This window comes from Pelodiscus sinensis, chromosome 3 (genome assembly GCF_052426305.1).
Source record: "Pelodiscus sinensis isolate ZL-2025 chromosome 3, ASM5242630v1, whole genome shotgun sequence".
In the NCBI taxonomy this organism is placed as follows: domain Eukaryota; kingdom Metazoa; phylum Chordata; order Testudines; family Trionychidae; genus Pelodiscus; species Pelodiscus sinensis.
The window spans coordinates 148,637,501-148,647,500 of NC_143054.1; positions in this window are offsets into that span (position 1 = coordinate 148,637,501).

Sequence of the window (10,000 nt, forward strand, 5' to 3'; positions counted from 1 at the left end):
AGTTCCCCTCCTTGATGGCGGTAACTAAATGACAAATACTTGGAATTACTGCCATCACAACATGTGTTCTCAACCTAGTTACATATACAACACAACAATGTTAACAATGAAACCTTTTACATTTCTTCATCTCTTTTTAACACAAAAGTATCTTTATATTTCAGCTTTGGTTTATGACATACATACATTGTTAATATAACTAAATACAGTAATGTACAGATTTGCAACATATAACTGATAGTCAAGGGATGACTGAATATGGAGGTAAGATCATCAAATGACATAACTATATCCCACCAATGATGTGTTTCAGCTTCAGTTTGTACCTTTTTACTTATTTTACAGATTTTATCAGCTGCATGTTGTACAATGATTCCGGTTTTATTACCTAAGGCAGTAATCTCTTTTACTAAACTTATCAAGTCAACATGGTGAAACAGAGAGGTCATAGCGTTTAGGTTTGGGCCTATATGGATAGGTTCTATTTTCCTAAGAATTTGCATATCAATAGTATGTTGTTCTTGTGCTGTTTGATGTAGATATACCTTTATATCGCATCCTTGCAGATGGAAAACCCCACACAAACATATATTATTTTCCTTTAAATTCTTTACTTGATAGAAGGTGTTAACCGTAAAAACTGGACACAAACTGCGGATGCATACACATCCTTCTGCAACTTGTACTACTACAGAGTGGGAATTATTGGAATCAGAAGGATGAAGATCGTAATGACACTCCCCTTGGTCCGAATTAAGGCAAATATGATTTTCCTCCCATAGGCCGGTAGTGCAAGTATAGCCTAGACTCATTTGTTCTACACAGGCTTGTAAATTTACAGTCTTAACAGTATGGTTATTTATATGAGCCCACATTCTATCTTGTAGCGGTAGCATCAGGGAACGATTCACAAACAATCCAATGGGAATGATAGGATGTATATGCTCTTTCTGGGCATTCATTAGAGTAAGGATGGCTAATTGCAGATATTCTTCTTTTAAATCATAAGAGGCATCGATAATTGTCCACCACTCTGGATTTTCCTGTTCAAAACTACTTAGCTGAGGCTTTAACAACTTGATAACTTCCACAGGAACTTTCCCTGCAAGGCTGTCTCGGATTATATCTTTGGCGACATCGATTAACAAAGTTTGTGCTTGGATACATGCTAAAGCAGTAGATAAATTAGCTTGGAGAGATTCTATAGCATGTAAAAGCGCAAGGTTATCCTCTTCCTGCAGGGTAAGCCATAGGGGCAGTAGCTTCGTGATGTCTATCTGCAAATAGTTTAGGGCTAACAATGCTTCTTGGATGGGATGAGTTAACGTTGCAAAATTATTAGACATACCAGCTAGTTTCTGGGCCATACGAATTTGGCTTACGGTGTTCATTGCACTTAAACTTGCTCCGACTCCTCCCATCAATTTTGCGGCTAGATCTCGCTTTGGTCTTCGAGGTGTGACATCACCTTGCTCCACGATGTGCAACCATCTATTCCATCCATTCAGCAAGGGTATTACATACTCTTGACATGCAGGGTCTAATTTAATTGTTGAAACATGCAGTGGCACGGTGACAATTTTCAAGGAGTATCTGGGTTCTACCATAACAGTTCTGATGACATCTTTTTTGATGACGTACGGGCCCACACTGGTGATAACCGGAGGATGGGCTATGGTGATATTTAGCTTATACTCAACTTCATATGGGCCTCGAATGGTCCATGTACCAGCTTTTGCCTCCATTTCCACATACCCATTACATCCATGACCAATTATATGTCTTCTCTTTTCCCATCTACAATATGGAGATTCATGATGAGTACTGGATTGAGCCGACTGCCCATATAACCCACACGGGATTCTTTGGTCATATTTGCACCCAACAGGATCGAATATGATAATTGGAACACTTTCTACTTCATTGGCCATGTGTACCACTTGAACGGTAATATTCATGCGTCCAGGTTTAATCACTGTGGGACTCAGTATGTCCATATAAACACATTTGGTGTTGTCCCATTTGTTGATCAAACATTGGCAATTAATGATGCACCGCACTGGTCTTTTCGCCTGGCATCCTACTTGTTCGATGTCTATTCCCCAATCACATCCACCGTGAGGACTCAAACCCATATCGAACCAGTTCTTCGTTCGCAACACTACCGTTTTGGCCTCTTTTTTGGCAGCAAACACTAATTCTTTTTGACCCGTTCGTTCGTCAATTATGTTAAAATAGCACTTGGCATTTGCTGCATACGCATACATAATGAGATCTTGTGCCTTAAAGTGAACTAAATCTACTATCTTTTGCTTGGTGGTAATTATATCAGTAGTCTTCGGGATGTTCCAATAACGCAACGGTGTGTCGATCGCAGTGCACCTCCAATATTCATTTTCTCTATATAGCAATCCTTGTCCTATCTGGACTTGAAGTAACAGTAGAATCTTGAACAGTAGCTCTCCCATCTGTGAAAAGACAGAGAAAGAAGCATAGTTAATCTTGGTCTTCAAAATTATGGGGGATTTTTTGGCACCTGGTTTCCTTCTGGAGATATTGACACTTGAGGATTAACATCTTTGAGTTTCCACTGTTTTAATTGTGAGCTATGGAACCACTTTTTATACTTTCGTTTCCCTAGGCTTATTTCTAGTTGATAAACCGTAGGTCCGGCCTTGTTTATGATAAAACACGGTCCCATCCATCGTGGACTCAAAGGATGTTGTTTTTCACTCACGTAACGGTATAAAACTTGATCTCCTATCTCCCATTCCTTAATTTGAAGATGTTCTGCTAATCTTTTGTCTACTTTTTGCATATTTTTCTTTAGAGTTATGGCTACTGTTTTTTGTATGGAGGAGATTGTCTCCAGCAGCTGGCGTATACTGGTCTGTCAGCATTCGCGGTCGAAATTCGTCTGGAGGCACCCCTCCTTGAACCCACCATAACTCTGGCGTTTTCATCGGTCTTCCTAAGAGTGCCTCGTGTGGCGAATATCCATTAGCACTCACCGTGGATCGTATTGCCATTAGAATTAAGGGAAGATGTTCATCCCATTTTTTACCTGAAGAGTCGATAATCTTACGTAGAGCTGTTTTTATCATTCTATTCGCCCTTTCTACTAAACCAGATGATTGGGGATGTCCTGGAATATGTAGTCATTGCCGTATTCCTAAAGCAGCACATAGATGTTGGGTTACTTCTCCGGTAAAATGGGTCCCCTGGTCGCTATCTATTTCTGATGGCAATCCAAACCGTGCGAATACCTCATTGAGTAAGACCCGAGCTGTTGTTTTTGCTGTACAGTTCTTGGTGGGTATTGCCTCGACCCATTTAGTAAAAGGGTCTACTATAACAAGACAGTATGAGTTTCCTCTTGCAGTTTTAGGGAGTGGCCCGATAAAATCTATTTGTAACCGGTGCCATGGGCCATTTATGGGCTGATGGCGTATTGGCTTACCACCATTATTACCTTTTGGGTTATTCTGCGCACATCGGAGACAATTTTGAATAAAATGCTCCACGTCTAGTTGGATTTGTGGCCACCAAGCTATGGCCGACAATCGATCTAAAGTCTTTTCTACCCCAAAATGTCCTTGGGCATGGGATAGAGATATTAATTCCTGGTGAAGAGCCGTAGGCATGACTACCACTGGAACCTCTTTCTCAAGGTCAAGGGTATCTTCATGTTGCTTCCGCGCCATTATTACTCCACATGAATGTTTGAAGATGTTATAGTTCTTATATTTTCCTTGTTTCATCAAGGTCCCAATTTCTCGAGCTAAGGTCTGCAACTTCATTAAATCCATGGTCCCCTGATCTTCTTTAGGCTCTATAGAATTAATTTCTGGAAGTATTGGCACTTTCCACGTTTGCTTCCACGGTAAGGCGGCTGCCTTCTTAGCCAATTGATCTACTATATTATTGATCTCCGAGATTTCTGCTTGGTTCTTTCGGTGTGCTTTTACCTTAAATAAGTATGTCTTTCCGGATCGTTGTTTGGCTAGATTCCACGCATGATTAAGCAGAACTATGTGTGCTACTGGCTTGTTATTAGTGGTGTTCATTCCTCTTTCTCTCCACACTATCATCCAATCAATTAGAGCTCTAAGCACCCATTCAGAATCGGTACAGATGGTCATGTCGGCGTTAGGATCACTGTTCTCGAGAGCTAAAATTATTGCTACAATTTCTGCAGCTTGAGCAGAGGTGACGTTAATAGATCGCAGTACTTCTTTATTGGTCTTTACGTGTAATGCAGCTGCTCCCACTGATAACTTCCCATTAGTTCGTAAGCAACTACCATCTACTACCCACATTCCTTCTGGGGTATGCTCTTTGATTGCCTCATACTTTTCCATTAACGAGAAAGGGGAGACTTCTTCTGGGGCTCGATACTCAGGCATTGGACATTCATGGTCTTCAAGCGCAGTAGGGTCTACTGGTCGACAAAGTAGAGTAGGGGCGATGTTTTGCGTTTTAGCTGGTTCTACTCTAATGGGATGACTCATAAGGGCTAGTGTCCATTGGGCTATGCGCGGATTACTCACACGCCCGTTATTGGCTCTTCCAGATATAATGTACCGTACTGGAGTGTGGCAAGTTTTTAATACAATAGGAGCCATCCCGACGAGGTACTCCCAATGTTGTACGGCCCATACTAAAGCCAACACCTCTTTTTCACAAGCGGTATATTGTTGTTCTACTTCAGATAAGGTCCGGGACCCATATGCAACTGGTTTGGTCGATGTTCCTTTTTCTTGCATCAATATGGCCCCAATGGCTTCTTTCCCTGTGGACAACTGTAGGTGGAACTCCTTATTGGGGTCAGGATAGGCGAGTGCTGGGGCTTGCATCAAAGATTGTTTTAACTGCATGAATGCTTCCTGTTGAACAGCGCCCCACTGCCAAGGTTGGGATTTCTTTAATAGCTTATAAAGTGGTTTTGCTTTCAGCCCGAAGTTCTCAATGAAATCCCTACTGAAACCCAAAAGGCCTAAAAACATCCTTAAGGTGTGAACGTCTGTTGGCGCAGGAAGGCTGGCAATCATTTTAATACGTTCCTGGTCGGGTTTCCTACCATCTTTGCCTAACTCCACTCCTAAGTATGTGACGCTGGTCTTAACTAACTGGGCCTTGGAGGAGTTGATCAAAAATCCAGCTTTTTCCAAGGTGTCTAATACCTCTTATAAAACTTTCAGGTGCTCCTCTCGATCTACTGTCGCTATCAAAATATCGTCTACATAGCTTAAAATATGTTTGGCATATTTACAGTTTTTCCATAGATTTGTGACCGCTCGATGGCAAATTGTAGGGGCATTATGGAACCTTTGTGGTACTCGGGTGAACGTAAATTGTTGGTGTAAATAGGTAAAAGCGAATTTGTACCATGAATCAGGATGGAGAGGTATTGAGAAAAATGCATTGGATATATCAATTACTGAAAACCATCGTGCACCATTAGCAATTTGAGCAATTATTTCAGGGTATTTTGCAACTACCGGGGTCATTTTAGGAGTTACTTTGTTTAACTCCCGATAGTCTACAGTAAGCCACCAGGATTTCCCATCAGCCTTTTTGACCGGCCATATTGGGGAATTACATGGGCTCTCACACTTGACAATTATCCCTTGTGTCAATAGAGCTTGTATGGTGTCGTCTATCCCTTTCTGTGCTTCTACTGGAAATTTGTATTGTCTAATTGGGCGTGGGTCTGGTCCAGTTACACTAATTATCTGTTGTATTTTCCCGCAACTGAGCTTATGTTGTGCAAATACCCTTAAATGTCGCTCCACTATTTCCTGCACATCTGATTCCCAGGTGGGCATCGCTATATCCTGACATGCTTTTACAGATCCTATCTAGTGAGAGGGTAATACGATGGTTCCTACTTCATCTTCTTCACTGGTCTTATATAGGCACCGGTTAGGTAGATCTATGACTAATCCATAGTTTTTAATTAAATCCATGCCAAGGATACCCACATTATCCAGTTCTTGCAGACCAATAGTGGTTGTAATCTGTAAGGATCCTAGTTGACAATTAACATCCTTAATGAAGGGTACAATAGAGGTCTTGCCATTATAAGACTGTAAAGTTCTTATATGATCAATGTTTGTATTCTTGATTATAGGTGATTGTTTAGTGCAAATCAAGCTGGTAGAAGCCCCTGTATCCACCAATGCTTGCTGTTCAATGGTTCCGAACTTCCCTTTATACATAACCTTTACTATCGGTCGTCCATATAAATCAAATGATAGTGAAGTAATCCATTGCATCTTCAGGGGCAAGGAAGCTCGGCATCCTCATTGGGGGTCGCGGTTCTCACGGTCTTCAAAATGGCGACCTTGGTTCCCACGGTCTTCAAAATGGCGGCACCCATCAGGCTCCAAAGGATCGTGACAAGATGGTGGTGCCGTACATCTTGACCTCTCCTCACAAAATGGAGTCTCGGCTGCAGCAGCCGCTTTTCCTTCCCACTGGACTAGCTCGCTAAAGATAGAGTCTGTATTCATGGATTTTATCTTGTCCCAGGGCAGATATTTTGACAGCCTCTGGGCAAGAACCTTTCGGGTAGCAGAAATGTTTTCTTTCTTTCCCCACAATATCCGAGGAGGAAAGCTAGACTTTGGGGCTTTTTGCTCTTTTGATGGCTGGTTTTCTCTTTTAGAAGGCTTTTCTCCAGCCTGGTTTTCCTCATTCAAGGCTGATATTCTCTTGGTGTGCTGTTTAGGTCCAGCAGCTGCCATCTGCTGCAGTTCAAAAACCTCCCTTAATTTTTCCTCAAACATAGGAAGAGGAGCATTCTGATAATCGAAAGCTCCTAGGGCCAATTTCAAATTTGGGAGTAACCCTTGATAACACATTTTTTTAAACTGGGGGTTGTCACACTCTAGTCTATCAGCCCTCTGATCTCCAAGCCCAGCTAACCAAGATAAGGTTTTTTTTCTAATTATATACAGCTCAGGTTTCTCTCCCTCTCTTTGTTGATCTGAGTATGCCTTCCCTACCAGATCTTCTTGAGGGAAGAACACTTTACACACAGCTGTAAACAGCACTTTCTTGTCCGGGTTAGGGTCATTGACCACGGAACAGGGAAGTGCTAAATAATCCTCCACTGGCATACATTCTTTTAACAAAATCACTATATCTTCTGAGCTCAAATTAGGGGTGGCACATATTCGGGCAACCCAGTCTAATACCTTCTCTTTATTGCATGGTCCCATATTTTTACCTAGAGCCCGAGCCTGTTCTGGCGTTAGGGCCCTCTGTTCTTGTTTTATCACCGGGTAAGGTTGACCAGGATATTGTACCCGGGTGGTAGTTATAGGGGCCATGCACTCTGATTTTTCCTCCCCTCCTGGATACGATGGAGGGGGAGCAGAGGGAAGACTGGATTGTACTTCACCTTCCCCCAGCCAGTCTACCTCTCGGTATTGGGGCTGAATAGCCGCCACTACTCCCTTCGCCATGCCCAGCTGCTGCTGCAGCTTACAAATGGTTTCATTACACTGAGTGTGATCCCCTTTAGCTCGCACGCTGCTAGCTTCTTTCATGAGTTGCCTCACAGCGGCTTGGGTGTCATCAAGCTGTTTAGTTTTTTCAGCTATTACCTCCTTTGCCTTTTCCTCTTTTACACATGAGTCAACCAATTTATTTTCTAGAACAGACATCTTAGCATTCAAAGTTTGAATAAGGGAGTCCTTGGACTCAACCTCAACCTCCTTCCGTTCTAGCTTTCCCTCAACCACACTCAAGTGGTGCATTGCCTCATCATACATGATCTCATTGATCTCATTTGAGAGGCTAGCTTTCGGCTAGTCATGGCCAATCCATATATCAAGGCTCTTTTTTGATGTTTCCGTTTTGGGTGGGGCTTAGCCTCCACGTATTTTTCCCATAAACTGCCAAACTTATCAAGAGAATCCTCCCCCCAGAAAGAATCTTTCACCCAGGGGTTAGCTCCTTTCCCAAAAGAATTGACAGCAAACTCTAAAGAACTTTTATTGTGCGCGGGCCGCCAGCCATCGATGACAAACAGCCGGTTTGCTGTCATCTTGCTAAATTGGGCTGCTTACCCAGCCCGCACTAAAAAGAATCTGAGTCACTGGGTTATGACTAGGCTTGGAGCCAAAGCCTGCCAATCAGTGTCTCACTACAAAAGAAAACCGAAAAACACGAAACCGCACACAAATAAGGAGCGCTGCTTTCCTGCCCGCGCCAAGCGGCAGAAGGGGTTTAAAAAAAAAAATGGCTGCGGCGCCCAAGTGCACTACCCAGAGTAGGCCTTCTGCCTTCTCAAGCGACTGCTCCCAGGGTCAGGGCTTCGCCCTCAGCTGACAGGGTCGGGAACCTGTCACTGTCGGGTGGCCTGGGTCCCAGAGGGGCGTCCCCCTCAGCTGGAACCCCAGGACCACCTTGAAATCACAATCGGGGATAACGGATAGGGTCCCTGAAGACGGAACCCGCCACGAGCACAGCAATACAGTTGTTGTTGTTGTATGTTTAAGCACCACCCATACAAGTGTGAGTGTGCTCAGGGCCTGACAAAGGATGAACCAACCCTCACCAGGTCCTGCCGCGGTCGCCAAACTGTTACCTGGGGAACTGAGGTAAGCAATTGTTGTGGGAACTAAAGCTAATGGCAATGACTAAGCCCACGGCCTAAAGCCGGGTGTCCTGAACTGTTGCCAGGGAAAAGTCATTTAAAGCTATTATGTTCAAAATGGAGCCTCTTTAGATTCCATCTTGTTTTCCTTCTTCTCCCTGTGTTACCCTTTTCCCGCCAAAACCTAAGTGCACACAGTCACCTGCTCGGTGCACCCCGCACTATCGTTTGCACTCAGCCCAAAACTGTGCACTAGGCACTAAAATGAGCTACACACCGCTCAGAAACTGTGCACCCCTCCCTACTGGAGTGCTGCACACGGCACCATTTGCTGCACACCACCCTTACCACCCTTTTCCCGCTTTGAAGGGCTTATAAGCCCTGACCAAGGAAGGGTTCGGGTTCGCCATTGTCCGTCTGTATTGTAGCCTGTCAGTCACTGTCTGCTGTCCCAAGTCCTGTCAGTGTCTGTTCGTCTCCCGTGGTGATCCATTTTAGTTTGTGGGTTCTGGTATAAGGATTTGTTCGAGTGTGGGAGAGAGAGAGCCTCGCGAGTGTGGGAACGCCCCACTTAAGGATTATTAGCTTCTGTCACCTGGACTTGAACTCATTACCATCATCCTTACCCGCTGGATTGGATTGGAGGTCGAAGGGCTACCAAGCGCCGATTCCAGAGGGAATCTACCCGACTCACTGGAGGCAGAGATCCACCTGCAGGAGGGCCGTTCAACAGGACTACCTTTCCCTGTCAGCGAGGGACTCCCTGCTGTCCTCCCCTAAGGCTTTACACTAGCCACAGGGTAGAAGGTCGCAGGCATCAATCGCCATCTGCCTCTGATTTGTAAAGTATATTCCCCTTTGTTGTATCCGGGACTTATCTATCTTCTTTTCTTCTGGGATAGGGTGGGTTTACACCGTTGTTGTTGGTGTATGTTCTACTGTTCAAAATATATGGTTTGGCCCTAAACATTGGTCTAGCCTGATTTGTGGTTACCCAATCCAACGGTGATCAGATACGTAACACCAGGCCGAATCTGGCTTCTGGGAGGGGGACACCCGGCTTTAGGCCATGGGCTTAGTCATTGCCATTAGCTTTAGCTCCCACAACAATTGCTTACCTCAGTTCCCCAGGTAACACCTGGGTACAGCAAAGTCCTCTGACTGAAGAGTCGCGCAACTCCTCCGAGCTCATTCTCTGGCACGCCCAGAGCAGAGAGAACTTTGTTGTTGATCTCAGGCCACTTTCCTCTGGCTCCCAGGGGGAAGCCAAAGTACTGTATCTTATTGGCTCCGGTAAGGGTACGGATTTGGTCCGATAGAGGTCTGTAGTGTCGGACCTTCTCGGCCGCCGCATCAGTGAATACCTTTTCTTTGTACTCGAATCGAACCGTC